This window comes from Cyprinus carpio, unplaced genomic scaffold (assembly GCF_018340385.1).
Source record: "Cyprinus carpio isolate SPL01 unplaced genomic scaffold, ASM1834038v1 S000006541, whole genome shotgun sequence".
In the NCBI taxonomy this organism is placed as follows: domain Eukaryota; kingdom Metazoa; phylum Chordata; class Actinopteri; order Cypriniformes; family Cyprinidae; genus Cyprinus; species Cyprinus carpio.
Window position 1 is genome coordinate 135,828 of NW_024879206.1, and position 22,191 is coordinate 158,018.

Here is a 22,191-nt window from a genome sequence, read left to right on the forward strand (position 1 = left end):
TGCACCAATTTGCCTATGAACCTCGTGCTTAGACCTACCCTCACTTGTGGAGGTAGTTGAGATCCTCCACTTGAAAATGCAATACCCAAAGAGGACAATACACCTTTTTCCAAACTGATATTCATGCCTTCAGATTTAGACACTCTGCCAAAAAACAACTCCAGTAAACACATGTAGAGTGAACAGGGATGCCCCTCCAGGATCCTTGCTAGGGTAAAAACGTTGGTCCACTGTTCCACATGGTATCTACATTGTTCCTCTTCCAGCATGCTGGCATAGGCTTTCCCAAGAAGGCTGAGAAGTGTGATCCCTTGATTATTGGAACACACCCTCCAGTCACCCTCAAGTTATCCACATCCATGGGCCCCCCTCTCCAGCTGCCACCCATTGTGTAACAAGTGGCGAGTCCACAAGGAGGTGTGGCCCCATGTTGTTTGTTTGGGTCTGAGCCCAGCACCCAGGCTTTCTCCAAAACATGCCTCCAGGAGAGGGCACTGGTATCCCTACTACAGTGAAGGTTCACCCTCTTTCCTGGTCACAGGAGACAGTGTTGGATCACTCTTTGTCTGGACTCTAACTTGGGACCAATTTGCCAAGGAAGTCCCTACCAGGAGGCAATGCTCCAGAAAACAGTTCCCAGGGTTGCTGAGGCACTCAAACCCCTGCACTGCATACCATGTATATTTAAATTAAGCATCTTAGTGTGCATCTTTACACAATGGATAATTTACAAGAAATATAAACAAATTTCTTGCTCACATTAATATTTCTTCTAATGTTTTCAATGTTCTCTTAGTGTTACAAAGGCAGTCAAGGTCTGCAGACTTTTAAGGAACACTGAAACATTTCCACAAGGGCTTACTTTCTAATTTGTAGTAGCATAGAGTGGTTTGTAACTGCAATGACCCATATCTACTGGAGTGTAACTAAATACTGTAACTCCCACGATGCTTCAGTAAACTTGGATGACATCATCCCATTCCCTCACAGGCCAGACACCATTCTCCTGTACATTGAACGGAGAGGTCTTCCAGTCCCAGGTTTTCACAGGAACATTCCAGTTGGGTCCATAGTTGGCCATCACATAGTCCTCAGTCTCGCAGGGAACTCGTACCTTTAGCTCCATCAGCTCGGTCCAACACAGATTAAATCGTGGGAACACATATCTATCAGGAAACAATACAAAAAAAAAAGTTATATTTTTTTAAAAAAACAGAATTTCCCTGGGTATTTAATAATGCCACCCATTGTGTTCTCACAATCAGGTTCTACAAAAGGCACTGGGGTTCCATGTCATGTGTGACGTGTCTAAACATGACCAAAAACAGCTCAATTTAAAAGATCTTTTTGATAACTTTTTTTTGAAAGTTTGTCTTGAGGTTAGGGTTGAACAGTTAATTTTCTAATCTAAAAGCAAAACATGAAATTAACTATATTAGGGAATGGAAAATGAGCACACGAGTGATCCTCTGCAGCCATCTACTGGTTATAGTAGTAATTTCATGTCATTTTCTCAACACTTTTTAACCCCTAAAGTTTGCATCTCTGATTGAAAGCTAAAGTTTAATTGATAATAGAAAACTTTCTAATACTCACTTGAATTTTCTGCCACTCTTTGCCTGTGTGCCTCCATTCCAGACAACATCACCTTCATCATAAAAAAAGAAAATGTCCAGTTTCACATTATTTCCCTGAAAGGAGAGCTCCAAACTGTCCTCAACCTGATATTTAGAAGAAAAAAATAGAAGGGGTGAAAATGTCAGCAAATGTATGGCTCTTGATTTCACCTTAAAAAAAAAAAACCAACCAATCAATAAAACCTGCTTTAGTGATGATCATTAAAGTGTTTGCATTGTGATGTAATTTCGATGACAATTAAACACAGCCCAGGCAACAGTCTATTATAATGCATTAATTCATCATTACTGCACAATTAAAAAGTGTTTATTGTACTGAACTGAAAACATTATAAAAAGACAGGAAGATTTTCATTACTTTATTACATTAATGAGACTGATTAATTGTCTTTATTTATTTATTATTATTATTATTATTATTATGTGTTTTGTTTTTTGCATTAGAGTCATATAATTATAGTATATATAATTAAATTAAATATAATTATTTTTCTTTTTGATTTTGGGGTGAAATACTGGAGGGACATCCTATGCGACAGACTAAGCTTGTTATCTCCAAAACTTAATACTAGCTCTGTAAATATCTTACTAACGTAAAAAAGTATAGCAATTTAAACACTGCATAAACACGGTAAATAACTGAATGCATTCATGGAACACATAAATAAGTATTTACACATACAGTGAAACTTGACAGAATATAAATACATTTACTGCAATGTATCTAGCAATTTCCAGGCAGGTAATAAATCGGCCCTTACCTTGCCAAACTTGTGTTTCAGTGGGAGACCAGCCTTCTGAAACGCCGGAGTGATGTCATTCCTATAATCTTTAATCCAAATGCCCAGATCAACGTCCTTACTGTAGGGAATGATATTACACTGCCTGTACCAACCTGTGGGAAACAGGACAGAAGAGGACGGGAGTTATTCAATCCAGCTGCTGAAGGTATAAAAGCACCTACGGCATCTGTTAGTGTTCTTATGGCACACAGGTAGAGGACAGCCTGAACATATGCTAGAGGAAATTTGAAGTCTCTATCTCAAAAGAGACTACCTCTATCCCTGGGAATCAAAATCATAATTTGAGCCTTTAAAATTAAAGATCAATACATAGGCTGTGAATGATCCATTGTATTAAAAAGGTCATATTTTGAGAGCCTCTTACCAAGACAGGTTCCACTGCTGAGCCAGAACGGTACTCCGAGCACAGAGAGGACTTTGGAAGCAAGATGAAGCAGACTTTTAGCCCTCATCCTAAAGTCCATAGCCTCTGTAGAGGTGTCTTCTGGATACAGCTGTACAAAATGATTTAGACTCTGAGCCCAATTGATATGCAGTGCTTGAGCCAGTCTAATTAAGACATTCAAACACTTACAAGTCAGGTTTAGAGACAGTACCTGGTAAAAGGCCTTGGCTTCTCTGCAGCGACACTCCAGGAAGTGACTGCTGGAATGCTCTTGGAGGAAACGAGTGTAGTTTTTAGGGATTCTTACGTCAAGCCCCATCAAGAGTGGTCTGAATGAGCTCTGGCCTGAAAAACATCATGGAATTAAACAACGCATGCGTTTTTTCTTACAATTAGCATCTTCAGTATGCGAGTTGATACTTGAGATAATATGACACAAACACTACTGTTCAGTTTGCGGTCGATGTTTTTAAAAGAAGTCTCTTCTGTTCACATTCTGAGATTCTGATTTGCTGCTCAAGAAACAATTCTTATTATTATCAATGTTGAAAACGGTTTGTGCTGCCCAATACTTTTGTGGTTTTTCAAGATTATTTGATAAATACAAAAGTTTGAAAGAACAGCATTTAGGTTATTTTAAACTTGACTGTCACTTTTGATCAATTTAATGCTGAATGAAAGTATTAAAGGAATAGTTCACCCAAAATTAAATTTGCTGAAAGTTTACTCACGCTCAAGCCACCCAAGATGTAGATGAGTTTGTTTCTTCATCAGATTTGGAGAGAAGTAGCATTGCATCAGTGTCTCAGCAATGGATCCTCTGCAGTGAATGGGTGCCGTCAGAATGAGAGTCCAAACAGCTGATAAAAACATCACAATAATCCACAAGTAATCCACACCTCTCCAGTCCATCAGTTAATGTCTTGTGAAGTGAAAAGATGCGTGTTTGAAAGAAACAAGTCCATCAATAAGACGTTTTAACTTCAAACCAATGCTTTGATGTGAGAGACAACAGGAGATGGACTTTATCACTGGAGAAAGCAATTTATGGATTATGGTATTTTAGCCAGAAGCAATGATTTAAAAGTCAGAACACCCTTAAGTATTTGTTTTCCAAATAAGATTTTGTCTTCTCCAGACATTAACTGGTGGACTGGAGTGCTGTGGATTACTTGTGGATTATTGTGATGTTTTTATCAGCTGTTTGGACTCTCATTCTGACGGCACCCATTCACTGCAGAGCATCCATTGCTGAGACACTGATGCAATGCTACTTTTCTCCAAATCTGATGAAGAAACACATTCATCTACATCTTGGGTGGCTTGAGTGTGAGTAAATGTTCAGCAAATTTTCATTTTTCAGTGAACTATTCCTTTAATTTCTTTATTTAAAAAAACAAACCAAAAAAAAAACTTAATGACCTTAAACTTTTGAACAGTAGTGTATATGCACATGTGTGCTTTATGGAAACAGACCTGTCATAGGCCCCAGCATGACGGCCAAAGTCCAGTTTTGTAAAGTCCAGTTTTGTGCTAAGTCGTGGTATTGAAGGTGGAGAGAGAACAGTTTTGTGAAAGGGGCGAAGGTCCTCTCCATACTGCCTTTCAGCCTGAGAGGGCCATGCCAGAGGTACTTCCCACTGCGCTCGTACAGAACGACCACGTGAACCAGACGGCTGTTAAAGCGGAACAGGAAGTGCAGCGGTATTTCTTTTGCTGTCAGATCATCCATGCTGTTCAGTCTGGGGTCTTTCCCATGAATCTCCAGCAGCTCCAGACCGTGCTCTGCTGCTGCATCCAATAGGGCGGCCTGCACAAATATAGAGAAGTATTATCAGTCTATTCTTGCGGTAAACTGTTGTGAGAATGATCAAGGTATGTGGGGGAAAGGTGAAGATTTAAGTCAAATCTTCCTTAAATGCCCAAAGAACAACAGGCATCTTTTTGCTTTTTCCACAAAAATTCTATTGATGTGCTCACATCATATTTCCAGAGGTTTCCGAGCAGTGCAAAGGTTGTGAAGTCCCTGTGTGTGCAGAGGAAACTGCAGCGGGGCTCCTTCAGCTGACTGTCCCTGTAGAGAACTGCATCCGGGGACAGAAGCTTCAGAGACGCTGTGTCCACCAGAAACACAGGCAATTTAAACTTATGGACCAGCCCCAGGAACTTCTTCAGCAAATGCTAAATTAAGAGAAAGAAAGAAAAAAAAAATATGGAGAAAGCGAAACACAATGTTAGCAAATCACAGCCTTACATATTGGAGATAAAAACATTCTGTTGACTTAGTTATGAAGTTCACAGTGCACTGTATACTACAACAGGCGAATATGATGCATATGTTGAGGGTATGCAGACTTTAGACACAAAAAACACATCAGAACTAACTGATACATCCCTAGGTTGTTGTATCTCCCTCCGGCTGCTGAGCATTAGCTTTAGGATTAAACTTAACACACGGGTTAAGAGCTTTAGACTAAACTTTTCATCAATACTATTAAATTGGACTCACCCAATGTGCCTCTTTCCCCCGGACAGATATCCTTTATCACTTAATGTGTTAAGGCCATTCTGCAGTGAAAGAAAAATGTCATTTTATGTAAGACATCAGTCAACAAAATTGGGTGCATCAACCTTTAACTTATGATTTGATTAATTTTCATTAATAAATGAAGCACACCCTGTGTGATTGTGTGTGTGTGTGTGTGTGTGTGTGTGTATACATATTATACTCAGTGGGTATAAAAAAAGTTTGCTTTGAAGCCTGAAATGAAGACGGACACAGTTTTCGTTTTATCAGGTGATTAGCTACACCTGATTGAAGTCATTTTTAGGAGGAGGGTGATCCTTTTTCCACCTCAGTGATTCTGGTCTTGTATTTTAAGAATAGAAGAATAGAAAGGCCAGATTAGACTTTGCAAAAAAACATTAGAAAAGCCAGACCACTTCTGGAAAAGCATTCTTTGGATGGATTAAATTAATATCAAGATGTAGCAAAATGACAGGATGAAAAAAGTATTGAGAAGGCTTGAGAACAGCTCATGACCCGAAGCATACAACATCATCTGTGAAACATGGTGGAGGCAGTGTGATGATGCATGAGTGTGCATGGCTCCCAGTGGCACTGGTGTTTATCGATGACCTGACAGAAGACAGACGCAGCCGCATGAGTTCTGAAGTGCATTAGGGACATACTGTCTGCCCAGATTCAGACAAATGCAGCAAAGTTCACTGAATGGCGCTTCATAGTACAAATGGACAATGACACAAAACATACAGCAAAAGCAACCCAGGAGTTTTTTGAAGGTAAAAAAGTGGAATATTCTGCAATGGCCGAGTCAGTCTCCTGATCTCAACCCAATTGAGCAGCAAAGGATTCTCAACAAAATGTTAAAAAAAAAAAAAAAAATATATATATATATATATATATATATATATATATATATATGATTATATTTATTTGTCCAATTACATCTGCGCACCTGAAAATGGGGGGACTGTGTATAAAAATGGTTGTAATTCCGAAGCATTTCATGTTACATTTTTGTTCAACCCCTTGAATTGAAGATTAAAAGTCTGCACTTCAGTTTCATCTTGATTTTTCATTTAATTCTATTCTGGTGGCATACAGAGCCCAAATTATGAAAACTGTGTCAGTGTCCAAACACTTTGATGGAAATGATCAGTGTTATTTAGGACAGCATAGCACAGGGTGTCAGGTTTTCTGGTGGTTTGGTCTTGTCACCTTTGATGAATACTGTCTGCAGTTGAAGAGCTGGAAGAGGAGGAATATGGAGCTGGCAGCGATGAGAAGAGTCAACACAAATGTCCTGTTTATTCTAGCCATTAGTCCTGCTGCTAACACCTGACACACTGGAGGATCACATCCTGCTCAGACAGACACAACATCTGAGAGCAGAGGGAGGAGAAAAAACACAAATACACACCGGACGACATCTCTTCTTTAGTATGGTATCAGAATGTAGCATATATTATTATGCAAAATAAGTCAACTCTGCCTTCATATAATTTAAAGTAAAACACGCGGCATATAATTAATCGGTCTTACAACTAACCAGGAGCAGGAAAACGCTGAATATCCGTTTTGTCACAATCATTTATAAAGTTCTTTATTCTGCCTGTGTTTTTACCCATAGACAGCTTCACAGCACACTGCGACCGTGCGCCTGGAGGGACATACAATCTGTTAAAACGCGTTGCGAAAATAGAGAGGAGAAATACTGAACTCGTGAGACATCATGACATTATGGAGTATATTGCAGAAACCAAACAAAACAAACCTACAGTGCACACATATACCCAGAAAAGCGACTAACGTTACACTAACTTTAGAGTGCGTTCTTTCACTGCATGATTCAGTCTATTAATGCATTTAGAATGATCAAATAATTCAAGATAAGGGAGCAGAAAATATATATATTTATATCATTTCATATAGCCAATCAATATCACACGAAGAGAGCAAAACATCAGCATGGTTACAAATGTGATATAGATTTTTTTTTACAACAGTTACATTAAGTTAATATCAACGTTTTAGACACCATGCCTGCTTTTTCTCTATTTCGCAAACAAAAATCATCCCAGACACAGCCACAGCGCTGCATCTCTGAGCAACATGACGGTGTTTCGTCCCTGAATGAATCAACTGTTTAAATGAATCGGTTCAATCGCAATGACTCACTTAACAGTTACTTTCCGGTTTTAATTGTTTACATTTTACATTTTAAAGTATCTTTTCATTTTTTTTAATAATTTCAGATATCAGTATTCAACATTTCATGTTTAAAATATCAAAACGTTATTTAGGCAGTTGTAACTGCAGGTTAAAGCATTCAATATTCCTCTAAGCTGCATTAACGTGTAAATATTTACATTTATGCATTTAGCAGAGGCATTCAGGTTATACTTTTCTTTTATCAGTATGTATGTTCCCTGGGAATTGAACCCACGACCTTTTGCGTTGCTAATGCAATGCTCTTCCACTGAGCCACAGGAGCAAACTTCTGCAAACATGAATCTTGATATTGATTTCATTTGTTTAGTAACAGCCTAACTGTATTATTATTATAATTTTTTTTATTATTATTTTTATTATTATTATTATTATTTATTATTATTTATAAAGGTAAAAATGCACATAAAAGGTAAAAATCAATTTAAACTTATTGGAAAATATTAATTTATATCACTGCTGTGAACCGACCACACAGAATATGAAATACTGTATATCAAAAACTTTAGAAGTCAGCTGTTCATAGATATCAGCACAATAACACACACAATATCACACTCAGCAAAATATTGTCTAATTATCTTTATTGATAAAATTCCAGAAAATATTGAGATTTGCAATGGTCGCTTTGTCACATTCAGTGTAGACAGCCTCAAGCTGTTGGTTTATTTCTGGGGTTTTTTTAATGTTTTTATATATATGCCGTGGAAATGTATTTATTTCAGTAATTCAACTCAAATTGTGAAACACGTGTATTAAATAAATACAATGCACACAGACTGAAGTAGTTTAAGTCAATGGTTCTTTTAATTGTGATGATTTTGACTCACATTTAACAAAAACCCTCCAATTCGCTATCTCAACAAATTAGAATATGGTGACATGCCAATCAGCTAATCAACTCAAAACACCTGCAAAGGTTTACTGAGCCTTCAAAATGGTCTCTCAGTTTGGTTCACTAGGCTACACAATCATGGGGAAGACTGCTGATCTGACAGTTGTCCAGAAGACAATCATTGACACCCTTCACAAGGAGGGTAAGCCACAAACATTCATTGCCAAAGAAGCTGGCTGTTCACAGAGTGCTGTATCCAAGCATGTTAACAGAAAGTTGAGTGGAAGGAAAAAGTGTGTCTAAGAAAAAGATGCACAACCAACCGAGAGAACTGCAGCCTTATGAAACTTATAAAACAATCGGAGGAGGACTGTGTATGTTCGTTAGTAGCAGGTGGGCGAATAATATTACGGTACGTGAAACACATTGCTCTGCTCACTATGAACTATTGACTGTGTCTTTTAGGCCATACTATTTGCCTCGCGAATTCGGACAAATAAACAATTATCTTAGTCTATGTGCCTGGACCAAACTTTGCACTTGCTGCCGAATGCATAGCTGCTAGTTACAACAGAGCGCTTTGCAATTCTGCCGATGACCCAGTCTTCTTGCTTGGAGATTTTAATAAATGCAATGTATCTACGCTGTTGCCAAATCTTGAGCAATATGTAACCAGTCCGACAAGACTGGTTAAGACTCTGGACAAATGCTTTGGTAACGTGGAAGGTGCATATGTGCCAAAGCTATACCCACCTCTGGGACCGTCGGATCACAACGTTATTCATCTGTTACCAAAATACAGGCAGCTTTTAAAGAGGATCAAGCCTGCCGTTCAGCAGGTTCAAACGTGGTCCAGGGACGAAATAGAAAAGCTAAGAGGCTGTTTTGAGTGCACTGAAGGGGACTTATTTTTTTAACGATGATGACTGTTGTAGTAATCATGAATTGTTGAATGACACAATAACCTGTTATGTTAATTTCTGTGTAAATTCAGTGGTTCAAACAAAGAATATTAGAGTCTATCCAAATAATAAGCCGTGGATTAACAAAGATCTGAAACATTACCTAAACATGAAGAAAATTGCTTTCTTGCAGAATGATCAGCAGAAAATAAAAGAGTTAAACAAAGCAGTAAAACGTAAGATAAAAGATGCACAGAATGAATATAAAGAGAATGTTGAAGAGAAATTAAAAACAGGGAATGTAAGAGATGCATGGAAGGGTTTGAATACAATGATGGGTAGACAAAAGAAAAGAGTTCAAAAACATGAAGACCCTCATTGTCTTGCAAATAATCTTAATATTTTTTATTCACAATTTGATAATGATTTTAATGATGATGATTTGTCTGTTAGTAATGAATTAATGATGACCATGACTCAATCACAGCCTATGATTATACAGGAGAGGGAGGTTGTCACAGTGCTTCATAAAATTAAACCGTATAAGGCACCTGGCCAAGATGGCCTGAAGGGGAAAGTCCTGAAAGAATGTGCAGCACAACTTGGACATGTGTGTACAAGGTTATTTCAAATCTTCCTGAACAATGGTTTTGTACCATTAGCCTGGAAGAATTCCATTGTCATCCCGGTGACGAAAATACCTAATGCAAAATCTCTCCAAGACTTTCGCCCAATTGTACTCACATCTATTCTGTGGTAAATGCATGGAGCGCATAGTATGTAAGGAACTGTTATCCCAAAATCGAGACATGCATAGACCCCATGCAATTTGCCTATCGGGCAAATAGGAGCACTGTGGATGCCTCTCTCACTCTTTTAAATAAGGTTCAAAATCATCTAGATAATTCAAATTCCTATGTTCGAATACTCTTCATGGATTTCTCATCCGCTTTTAATACTGTCCAACCTCATCTTCTTTTAAAGCGCCTCTATGAGTTAGGTGCTAGTAGTTGGATGATTTTATGGATTAAGGCGTTTTTAAAAGGTCGCCCTCAGCGAGTTTGTTTTAATAATGTTATGTCGGATTGCTTGTTTTTAGATACTGGGGTACCTCAGGGATGTGTACTGTCTCCAATACTTTTTTCCGTATACATAAATGAACTGAAGTGCAATGACGATAACCTTACCCTTATAAAATATGCCGATGATATGGCATTGGTTTTCATGTCAGAAAGAAATGAACTGCACCTCATATTTTGAGTACATTGACAGTATTATCTGTTGGTTTGAGAGTAGTTTTTTTACATCTTAATATTGAAAAGACAAAAGAGCTATGTTTGAGAAATCAGTTGAGAAGAGTAGATACGGTATCTGAATATAAACCAGTTGTCATAAAGGAAAAAACTGTAGAGCAGGTCTCGAATTTTAAATATTTGGGTACAATTATAGATGAGAAACTTAATTTTGAAAGTAATGTGGAGTACATTCATAAAAAAGCACGACAGCGCCTGGGTCTCCTCAGGAAACTGAGAAGCTTTAATATCGGTCAGCAGACCCTAACTATGTTATATCGATCAATGATTGAGAGTATTCTCACATATAATATTGTTTCGATGGTACGGCAATCTAACATTAAAACAAAAGAACAAACTATCACAAATAATTAATCAAGCAAATAAGATTACTGGACAAAAAACCAGCCCACTTCAGAGCTTGTTCGATCATTTCATGGGTAAAATGGCAATTGCGATTTTTAAAGATAACACGCATCCTCTTCATTCTGCTTTTGAATTGCTCCCATCTGGACGTAGACTAAAAATTCCCTTGGCTAGAAAAAATGTCTATAAAAGATCTTTTCTTCCATTGGCAGTGATTATCTTGAATCGTACACTATTTTAATTGAAGCAATAGAATGGCTGTTGATATTTTAAATTTTTCTTTCTTACAGTGTTTAATTATAGAATTGTGTTGTTGATGTGTGGTGGGATTTCTAAGCAGTGAATGTATCATAAAATCAAAAATAAAAACTCCCCATCTGCGAAAACACACTAGACAAAAAAAATCAATAAATCAAACAATTGTCAAGCAAAATCGATTCAAGAATTTGCGTGGACTTCACAAGGAATGGACTGAGGCTAGGCTCAAGGCATGAAGAGCCACCACACACTGACATATCAAGGAATTTGGCTACAGTTATTGTAGTCCTCTTGTTTAAGCCACTTCTGAACCACAGACAACATTACCTGGGCTAAGGAGAAGAACTGGACTGTTGCCCAGTGGTCCAAAGTCCTCTTTTCAGATGAGAGCAAGTTTTGTATTTCATTTGGAAACCAAAGTCCTAGACTCTGGAGGAAGGGTGGAGAAGCTCATAGCCCAAGTTGCTTGAAGTCCAGTGTTAAGTTTGGGGTGCAATGTCATCTGCTGGTGTTGGTCCATTGTGTTTTTTGAAAACCAAAGTCACTGCACCCGTTTACCAAGAAATTTTGGAGCACTTTATGCTTCCTTCTGCTGAACAGCTTTTTGAAGATGCTGATTTCATTTTCCAGCAGGATTTGGCACCTGCCCACACTGCCAAAAGCACCAAAAGTTGGTTAAATGACCATGGTGTTGGTGTGCTTGACTGGCCAGCAAACTCACCAGACCTGAACCCCATAGAGAATCTATGAGGTATTGCCAAGAGGAAAATGAGAAACAAGAGACCAAAAAATGCAGATGAGCTGAAAGCTACTGTCAAAGAAACCTGGGCTTCCATACCACCTCAGTAGTGCCACAAACTGATCACTTCCATTTCCCACCGAATTGAGGCAGCAAGTAAAGCAAAAGGAGCCCGTACCAAGTATTCAATACATGTACAGTAAATGAACATACTTACCAGAAGACCAACAATTCACTGAAAATGTTTTTTTATTGGTCTTATGAAGTATTCTAATTTGCTGAGATTTAAATTGGTGGGTTTTTGTTAAATGTGAGCCAAATCATCACAACTAAAAGAACCAAAGACTTAAACTACTTCAGTCTGTGTGCACCGAATTTATTTAATACACAAGTTTCACAACTTTTTGAATTACTGAAATAAATGAACTTTTCCCAGAACATTCTAATTTATTGAGATGCACCTGTATGTATGTATGTATGTATGTATGTATATATATATATATATAAAATATATATATATATATATATATATATATATAATATATATGTGTGTGTGTGTGTATATATATATATATATATATATATATATATATATATATATATATATATATATATATATATATATATATATATATATATGCTTTATTCACAAACGGTGCAATACGTGAGCAGGTGAAGTGTCTGTGCATATGACCACACGGTGCTCAGGTGGTAGGTCACTTGGTGCTCATGCAGGGCTGCCAATCACTCGTCAAGAGGGTCGTCGGTCTCTGCACAAGAGGAGAAGAAACAAAACAGACATTAGTTTCCGCCTGGAGCTTTCTTTTCCACCTCCCCTTTAAGGCCCATGGGAATGAGCTCCAGGTGTGCCAGTCATCCCGCACAGGTGGCGGTAGTTTGTGATTTGTGTGGGAGCGGCGTTTCCAGGGCGACGCTGATCTGGAACAAGCGGCAACCTCCCACTCTCTCTCGTGAGGCCAACAAGGAAGTAACTTAAACTGTAATTCGTCAACTGGCCACTAGAGGCTGGCTGCAAAAGGGAGTCAATCCCATAGACTCCCCATGTTAAAATGCCCAACTTTACAGCAGCGGAAATCTACGGGTGATGTCACGGACACTACATCCATGTTTTTATACAGTCTATGATCTGGATACATGCCACATTCGGAAACTCGGGGAAGTCTTGGCCTGGTGGTTAGAGAGTTTGACTCCTAATCCTAAGGTTGTGGGTTCGAGTCTCGGGCTGGCAATACCACGACTGAGGTGCCCTAGAGTAAGACACCGAACCCCCAACTGCTACCTGGGCTGCCCACTGCTCCGGGTATGTGTTCACGGTGTGTGTGTGTTCACTGTTGTGTGTGTGCACTTTGGATGGGTTAAATGCAGAGTACGAATTCTGAGTATGGATCACCTTACTTGGCTGTATGTCAGGGGACACAACTTGTTGCGGGGGTATTGTGGGGGGTTGCATGTTGTTACTTGTCAGACCTGCCCATTCGACCCAGGAAGTACCTGGAAGTGGAAGTCCTGGAGCGCTAGGAACCACCGGGTCACTCGGGCATTCGTGTCCTTAGCTTTGGAAATCCACTGTAACGGAGCGTGGTCGGTGACCAGGGTGAATCGGCGGCCCCAGAGGTAGTAATTCAGCTCCAGGACCGCCCACTTTATGGCCAGGGCCTCCTTCTCGACCACGGGGTGCTCCTCTCCATCCTGAGCTGAGAGAGTACTGCTCCCCAAGCCATTACCAGAGGCGTCGGTATATAGGGGGCAGCTGAAGTCCGGTGCGTGCAGAACCGGTGAGGATGTTAGGTATGTCTTCAGCACTTGGAAAGCTTCCTCCGCCTCCGGAGTCCAGACGATCGCTTCGGGCTGCCCCTTCCTGGTGAGGTCTGACAGGGGGCTGGCTATAGAGGAGAAATTGGGGATAAAAAACCCAGATAGTAGCTCGCCAACCCCAGAAATGCCTGTACCTGTGTCTTGTTCTTGGGCCAAGGGAACTTTTTTACTGCCTCCACTTTTTTCTCCTGGGGCATGATGAGCTCTTGGCCAATCTTGTATTCAAGGTACTTGGCTTCTGTAAGGCCGAGGTGACACTTCCTGGGGTTGGCTGTGAGGCCAGCCCGTCAAAGCTCCATCAACACCCTCCACAGACACTCCAGGTGGGTTTCCCAGCACAGTGAATTATGACATCGTCCTTGTAAGCCACAGCGTAGGCTTGGTGAGGCAGGAGCAGGACATCCATCAGCCATTGGAACGTGGCAGGTGCCCCGTGCAAACCGAAGGGAAGGACCCGGTAATGCCAGTGGCCACTGGGGGTGCTGAAGGCTGTCTTCTACCAGGAGCTTTGGGTTAAGGGTACCTGCCAATAGCCTTTGGTGAGGTCTAACGTGCTGATGTACCAGACTTTGCCTAGCCAGTCAAAGAGCTCGTCCACTTGGGGCATGGGATATCCGTTGAAGGCGGAGACCTTGTTGAGCTTTCGTAAGTCATTACTGAAGCGGAGGGTGTTGTCCGGCTTTGGTACCAGGACAGTCGGGCTGGTCCAAGGGCTACGGGAAGGCTCGATGACCCCTAGTTGAAGCATCTTCTTTATCTCTTCCTCTATAGCTGGCCGGTGAACTTCTGGTATCCGGTGGGACCGCTGCCGCACTACGACTCCTGGCAGGGTTTGTGGGTGGTTAGACTGATGTTCTTAGCTGCTTTTCTTTGAGAAGGCGGCAGAGGTCGGCCATCACCCAGGACATGAACAGGGTGCCCTAGTCAGTCAGCACTTCTTTCGGTATCCTAACTCGGCTGGCCAGGAGAAACTAGCGCGTGGCATAATCTAGGATGACCAGGATGTGCTCATGACCCCGGGCCAACTTCGGCAGTGGCCCTACCAGATCCATCCCGATCCGCTCAAAGGGCACGTCGATGACAGGCAGTGGTATTAGCAGGCTGGGGGGAGGATGATGAGGGGACGTCTGCTGGCACGTTGGGCAGCTGCAGCAGAATTGTTTTACCTCAGAGTCCAATCCCGGCCAGTGGAATCGGTCCCCGAATGCGCTGTACGGTATTTTCCACTTTCGAGGTGCCCAGCCATCGGATGAGCATGAGCCAGCTCCATTACCGTTTCCGTCTTGGTCTTATGTACCACTAAGAGAAGTTTTCCTTAACAGCAGGAACATTAGCAGTGTTTTACTCACCCTCCCTTGCACTGTCTGACGCGAGTAAAACAGGCCTTCTGGTGGGCGGTCCCCGATGCTTCCTTCCATTGCCGATCTTGACTTGGGGCGGCCGGTTTCCTGAGGGAGATGAGTAGCTGCCCTGGCCAGTCTCGTCCCTACAGCAGTGGAACCAGAAGATCATGCACATTGTCCACCTCCACAGCCCAGGTTCTGGGCCCAGCCGAGATCTGCACTGTACGGGCCGGCACATAGTGGGTATCCCCATGTACACACATGAGGGGTAGCTCTGCTTTCCGTTAATGCCGCGGCTTAATGAGTGTGGGCTGGGCGAGGGTAACTGAGCTGCCCGAGTCCAACAGCGCCCGGACGGACCTTCCATCGAGTTTTACCATCCTACTGGGGCCGGGAGGAGGCTCCTCTCTATGCAGTACACACCCGGCCAGCCACACTCGGCCCATTGGTGCTGAAGGTTCGGTGGGCACGGGCTCGTCGACATGGTCAGGGGCCGCCGGCCTGCTTACTGTGTCCCTTGCCTCTCTCTCTGGCGTTGCGGGTGTTAGTTGCCTCGGTCAACTCCACAGCCTCGAGGATCTTAGCCTTGAGCTCATCGTAACTCTCATTTTGGGGAGCCTGGAGTAGGGCTGGGTATTGTTCAAAATCTTTCGATCTGGTGCCAATTTCGATACCTCAGTTTCGATACCGGTTCCTAATGACACTTTTTTTCGATACCAATTTTATGCAATCCATTTTAACAAGATTACAGAACACATTACCTCAGAAAAACTTTGGTTTTAATTTTTTCAGTTTGACTCATGCTCCTTAGCAGGGCCGGCTCTAGCCTTTTGGTTGCCCTAGGCGAGATTGAGTTTTGTGCCCCCCCCCCCATACCATACACAAATGCTACAAAGAATGTTCGAGGATATTTACTAAAATAAGTAATAAACTTAAGGAAGAAGGAAGATATACTATAGACCAGCATATAGACCAGTAGTGTTTGAGATTAATTAATGAGGAATGTCAATGTTTACTTGGAAACAAGTCACTGAAGTTTTAAATTGTGGTTGAATAAACGGTATTCAAAGGGTCTTACTTGCTTCAGGCTCAGTGGTCTGTTTCACTGGTGCCCTGCTTCATTTTCTTCATCAACTGCGCACTTGCCTAACGTAACGTAACAGCGACCCTAGAGGGCGCCTGTGCCCCCAACATATTTGTCGCCCTAGGCAACCGCCTAGTTCGCCTATAGCAATCGCCGGCCCTGCTCCTTAGCCAGTGCACAAACTAACAAAAAATGTTTTATAAAGAGCTCATGCTCACCAAAGCTGAATTTATTTTAATAAAAAATACAGTAAAACTTGTAATATTGTGAAATAGTATTACAATTTTAAATCGTATTTGAATATATTTCAAAATGTAATTTTTTCCTGTGATGTCAAATCTGAATTTTCAAAATCATTACTTCAGTGTCATATGACCCTTCAGAAATATGAAAACAGTTTGCTGCTTAATATTTTGGAAACTATGATACATTTTTTTCATGATCCTTTGGTGAATAAAAAATTCTAAAGAACAGCATTTATTTAAAAACGAAATATTTTGTAACATTACACGTTTTTAAATGGCACCTTTGATAACTTTAATGAATCCTTACTTAAAAAAAATTCTGACTAACCAACACATTTTTGAACGGCAGTGTACATTCAGTAGTTATTATTTATTGCAATATAAACACTGTCAGAGTGATCAACAAGGTATCTCTTCATTTACCAGTCGAAGACGGAGCAACTTTCTGCTCTTATGTTTACTCCGTGCACTGCCAAGGTCTTCATCATATTTGTCGTGGTACCGGTCTTTGCAGCAATTATTTTACCGCAAATACTGCATCGAGCGCTGTTGGCATCAAGCCTGGAGAAATGTACCCACGCTTTGTGTGCGCGCGCGCCTCATATTTAAGGTATTATGTGTGTGTGCTCGCGTCTCAAATAAGTCTGCGTGTGGAGAGTTTGTGCGTGCGCACGCGCGCCTCATATAAGTATGTGTCTGTTTTTATACAGTCTATGGTATGTGCGCGGAGAGTTCCGCGCGTCTCGTGTGTGTAGAGTTTGTGTGTGTGTGAGTGACTTTATGGCCCCATTTACACTGCATGGTTCAAGTGACCCAATTCCGATTTTTTCCTCTCATGTGGCACAGATCGGATATGACCGGTGAACGTGTAAGCAGGAAAAAACCGCATGGATTCCATTTTCTCAGTTCGGATTCAGGCCTCATTCATATGTGGTAATAAATCGGATATGAATCGGATACGTGCATTTGCGTGTGCCATGTAAGCAGACAAATCGGATATTCCCCAGTAAATGCGAGTCGTATGTCATTAAAAAAGTGACGTCAACTCAGGTGGACGCCACCAACTGAGATCACATGACTTATTATAGGCACGATGGAGGACGAAGGATACACACAGTGGAGCAATGCCAAGGTTTCATGTCTTTTAAGTCTTTGGGGCGAAGAGACAGTGCAGGCAAAAATGCAGGGTTGTTTACAGAAATAAATCCGTGTTTGAAGACATTTCACGAGATATGGGGAGGCACGGGTTTCAACGCTTTTTTCTCCGCTGGTACGAGACCAATGTTTTGCTGATTTTTTTTGTTGACTTTTCAAAATATTGTGGAAAGCAAAACACTGTATAATATTATTTGCATCTGCATCCATTGTATTTCGTGCTGTTTTACTTCCGTTTCCGGGTCAGAACATCTAAGTTTGGTAGTTTCAGCAGTATATAGTGTAAATGCAAAAATCGGATACGGGTCACTTTTAAAAGATGATGTAAGCGGGTCGTCAAAAAATTCGGATATAGTCAGAAAATCGGATTTGGGCATCAAGACCTGCAGTGTAAATGCAGCCTATGTGTGTTTTTGTGCATTTCATATGTATATGTTTGAGCACTGACGTTGACGAGTTAACTCCTTAGGTATCGAAATCTGGAACCGAACAACATGTCATTTTTCGATACTCAATAGTTTTGAGGCAATTCGGTCGGTACCTAAAAAGTATCGAACTCGGTACCCAGCACTAGCCTGGAGGGAGTAATAGTCACGCTGGGTTTTCCCCGTGAGATGGGGGCGATGATTCGGGCCCATTCTTCTTTCACCCACCCCTCTCGGGTGTGGATGTATGCTTCCATATCATCCTGCTTGGACAGTCGGACGAGATGCTGGTGGGCTTTGCTGGTCACCTCCGGGAGGGGCACGCGGGCCGCCATACTGGCCTGTAACTGCTCGACAACCTGGTCAGTATATTCTTGTCGAGCTGTGAATTGCTCTGTGAACTGCAGCTGGCGTGCTGAGAGCTCGGTAAGATGACGGATGATCTCTTCCATTTCCCGGGAGAGAGCGGTTCTCCTAGAATGATCACAAAAAACAACCTGGCGTTAGCGATCTATGTCTCAATTCACCTTTTATGCCCGCATCCTCCACCATATGTCACAGGGTGAATGAGTACACAGACACAGAACTGGCAAAAAAAAGTACCCCAGGAGGGTGCTTTATTCACAAACGGTGCAATATGTGAGCAGGTGAAGTGTCTGCATATGATCACACAGTGCTCAGGTGATAGGTCACTCGGTGCTCGTGCAGGGCTGCCAATCACTCGTCAAGAGGGTCGTCGGTCTCTGCACAAGAGGAGAAGAAACAAAACAGACATTAGTTTCCGCCTGGAGCTCCTTTTCCACCTCCCCTCTGTGCGCCTTCTCTCCTGGCTTTAAGGCCCATGGGAATGAGCTCCAGGTGCACCAGTCATCCCGCACAGGTGGCGGTAGTATGTGATTTGTGTGGGGGAGCAGCGTTTCCAGGGCAATGCTGATCTGGAACCGGGATAGAGATACTCCACCCCAAAATTAAAATTTTGTCATTAATCACTTACCCCCATGTTCTTCCAAACCCATAAAAGCTTCGTTCATCTTCGGAACACAATGTAAGATATTTTGTAGGGATGAGCGAGTACAGCATTATCTGTATCTGTGTCTGTATCTGTTAACCATATGAATTATCTGTATCTGTATCTGTATAGGGGTTGATTGATAGGGGTTGATCAGAAATTGTTATATTTATTGCTGATTAGAAAACTATTTACATGACAGCATCAGCATTGAGCTTGAGATTTTTTTTATTTCCACACCAGGTATGTGTGTGTGTGAGTGTGTGTGTGTGAGTGAATGAGTGAGTAAGAGAGAGGCAGAGAGAGAGAGAGAAAGAGAGAGAGGGGGGCGGGGGGGGATGTTTCTACTGATCAAATAGTCAGACGCTGTTTTTCAGATCTGCATTGACTTTAATGAAGAACAGTTGTTCCACATGGCTAGGGTGTAAGTTTGCACGCTGTGGACTGACCACATTTCCAGCTGTGCTAAAACCACGCTCAGACTGGACACTTGTAGGTGGACAACTGAGATGCTGCAGTGCAAAGCGTGTAAGATTTGGCCAGCACTGAAGCTTGCCTGACCAGTATTTCACTGGGTCATCGGTAAGGCTGATGTCCCCATCTGCCAGGTAGGCCTCCACATCACCTGATGGTAAATGTGTCCTCATTGGAATAGCCGATTTCTTTTTCTGCAGGAAAGACAAGACTGAAGTGCTGCTGGTGGCATGTGTCTCTTCTGTGTTTCTTGCAGGTGTAGCCACAGGGTCACAGTGCTCCATCCTGAGGAGTTATGTCCTCTTCAGTGCCTCCACATCAACATTGTTTGGAAAACAGCTGGCCTTATATCTGGGGTCAAGGAGAGTGGCAAGCAGAAATGTGGAGTTTGCAAAAATTGGTTCAAAACGCCATTTTAGTTCTTTGCTCAGATTGGCTGCCAGTTTCCTTGCTGCTGTGCCTAACCTTTCCCTGGACTCAACATCTTGGCCCAGCCCCACTGTGGCATCCTGATCATCATCACCAGCCATGAACTGATCAGATTCATCCTCAGATTCCTCACCAGCATGCAGTGACCTGATGATGGAGCACAGGCCATGCAGGAGGGGGATGACCTCAGAGATGGAGGCGCTGTGTTTTGAGAGTGCCCGTGTGACCTCATCAAAAGGACTAAGAACAGTGAGCATGTCTGATGCTAACCCCCACTCATTTGGATAGATGATTGTTGGAGCTTTACCCATGTTAGACTCCTGTGTCATAATCTGCACAGCCCTGCGCTGCTCCACCATCCGCTGGAGCATGTAGAACGTATAGTTCCACCTTGTTTTTACATCTGTTATGAGCGTGTGCTGGGGGAGGTTCAACTGTGTTTGCAGCTCATGTAGTCTGTTGCTGGCTTTGCTTGAGCAATGAACATGGCCAGATATGCTCCTGGCTTTGGAGAGAAGGGATGTCACAACCCTGTCCTTCCGTTGCTTCCCTCCAGTGCTTTGATCACCACCAAGTGAAGCGTATGAAAGAAAGATTCAAGATCAGTGCAGATCATTTTACCAATCATCTCTGTAATTTGTTTTGACTGGGGATGGTTTGCTGAGTATGGCTGCTTTGCTGCAAATGCAGTGAGTATTGGTGAAGAGGAAGATGAATGTGAGCCCTTAGCAGCACCCAGCTGAACACCAGTGACCCAAGAAGGAAGAGGAGAGGAGGAGGAGGTGGCTGATACAGTGGGCTTTCTCATGTGATGAACATATAGCAGATGGTTATGTGGAGATGTTGTGTTATAATGTTTTGCATCTCTACCTCTGCTTAGCTTGGACTTGCAAAGCTTGCAAATGGCTTTGGATGGGTCATTTTCAGAAACAGTGAAAGAGTTCCATACTGCAGAAGTCCTCTTGATCTTTAGTGGAGGAGGACCTCCCATCCCCAAATGCAATATTGGTCTCAGTGGGGGAAAGGTGGGTGCTACTGCCACTGTTTTCATTGTCACTGATTTGACCCTCACTGTCCTGCAAGGTTAAGCAAACTCTGACTGGTGGTGCAGTGTCAGCTGAAGTACTATCTGTATCACTCATTATTCTGTATCACTGATCATGAGAGAGGGAGGGGGGGGAGTGTTTGTGTGTGTGTGTGTGTGTGTGTTTGTGTGTGTTAATTTGTAATATTATTTATACCACAAATACCAAGAAAGTGTCACAGTGCGTGAAGTCAAAAAACTCACAATACCCAAAATAAAAAAAAAAAAAAAAAAAATCAGACGACCTAACAAAAAAAAAAATCTCATACTACCCGCAGAGAGAGGGAGAAAGAGACTGTGTGTGTGTGTGCGTGTGTGTAGCTAATTAATTTGTAATATAGTTTTATATACCACAACTACCTTTATTTATTTTTTATGAAATACAGTAAGAAATAAGTGTCACTCAGTGCGTGAAGTCAAAAAACTGGTTAGAGCCAGCTGACGTTTAAAAAAAATCTCTGACAGGCAGAGACGCAACGAGAGTCGCATTCTACCAAGCGCCACATCTAAACAAACCCCATGTTTTCCAAAACACTATTGGTTAATAAGTAAGTACTACAAACCAAAGTAAAAAACAAACCTGAAGCTGAAGAACACCTAAACGTTAACGGAAAAGACCCGCAAACCTGAGTGACTGAGGGAGAGACAGAGAGAGAGAGAGCGCTGTTCTCTTCTCAGTGTTCTGTGTGTGAGTGAGCAGAGCGTGACACAGCAACACAATAAATCTGTACGTGTGTAGGGGAGGGGCACTGTGACTAGCCTATCACAGAACGCAGACACGGTCAGCAACCCAATGAGAATTTTTATTTAATCCGAGCACAGATATTGACTCGTATTACTCATATAATACTTGTACTCGGCAAAAGTGCTTTATCCATACCGGATACTCGTTTCAGCTGAGTATCCGGCTCAACTCTAATATTTTGGATGAAAACCGGGAGGCTTGTGACTGTCCCATAGACTGCCAAGTGAATTACACTGTCAAGGTCCAGAAAAGTATGAAAGACATCATCAGAATAGTCCATCTGCCATCAGTGATTCAACCGTAACGTTGTGAAGTGATTAGAATACTTTTTGTAAGCTAAGAAAACAAATATGCCCCCCAAGGATGCGCTGTTTCTATGTGTATTTAGCTTT

The 22,191-nt window shown here is 41.8% G+C and overlaps 1 pseudogene; it reads right to left on the bottom strand.

Moving 5' to 3' along the window:
• Positions 1-222: 222 nt before the first annotated feature.
• Positions 223-14,554, bottom strand: LOC122143948 (annotated as a pseudogene).
• Between the last annotated feature and the right edge of the window lie 7,637 nt (positions 14,555-22,191).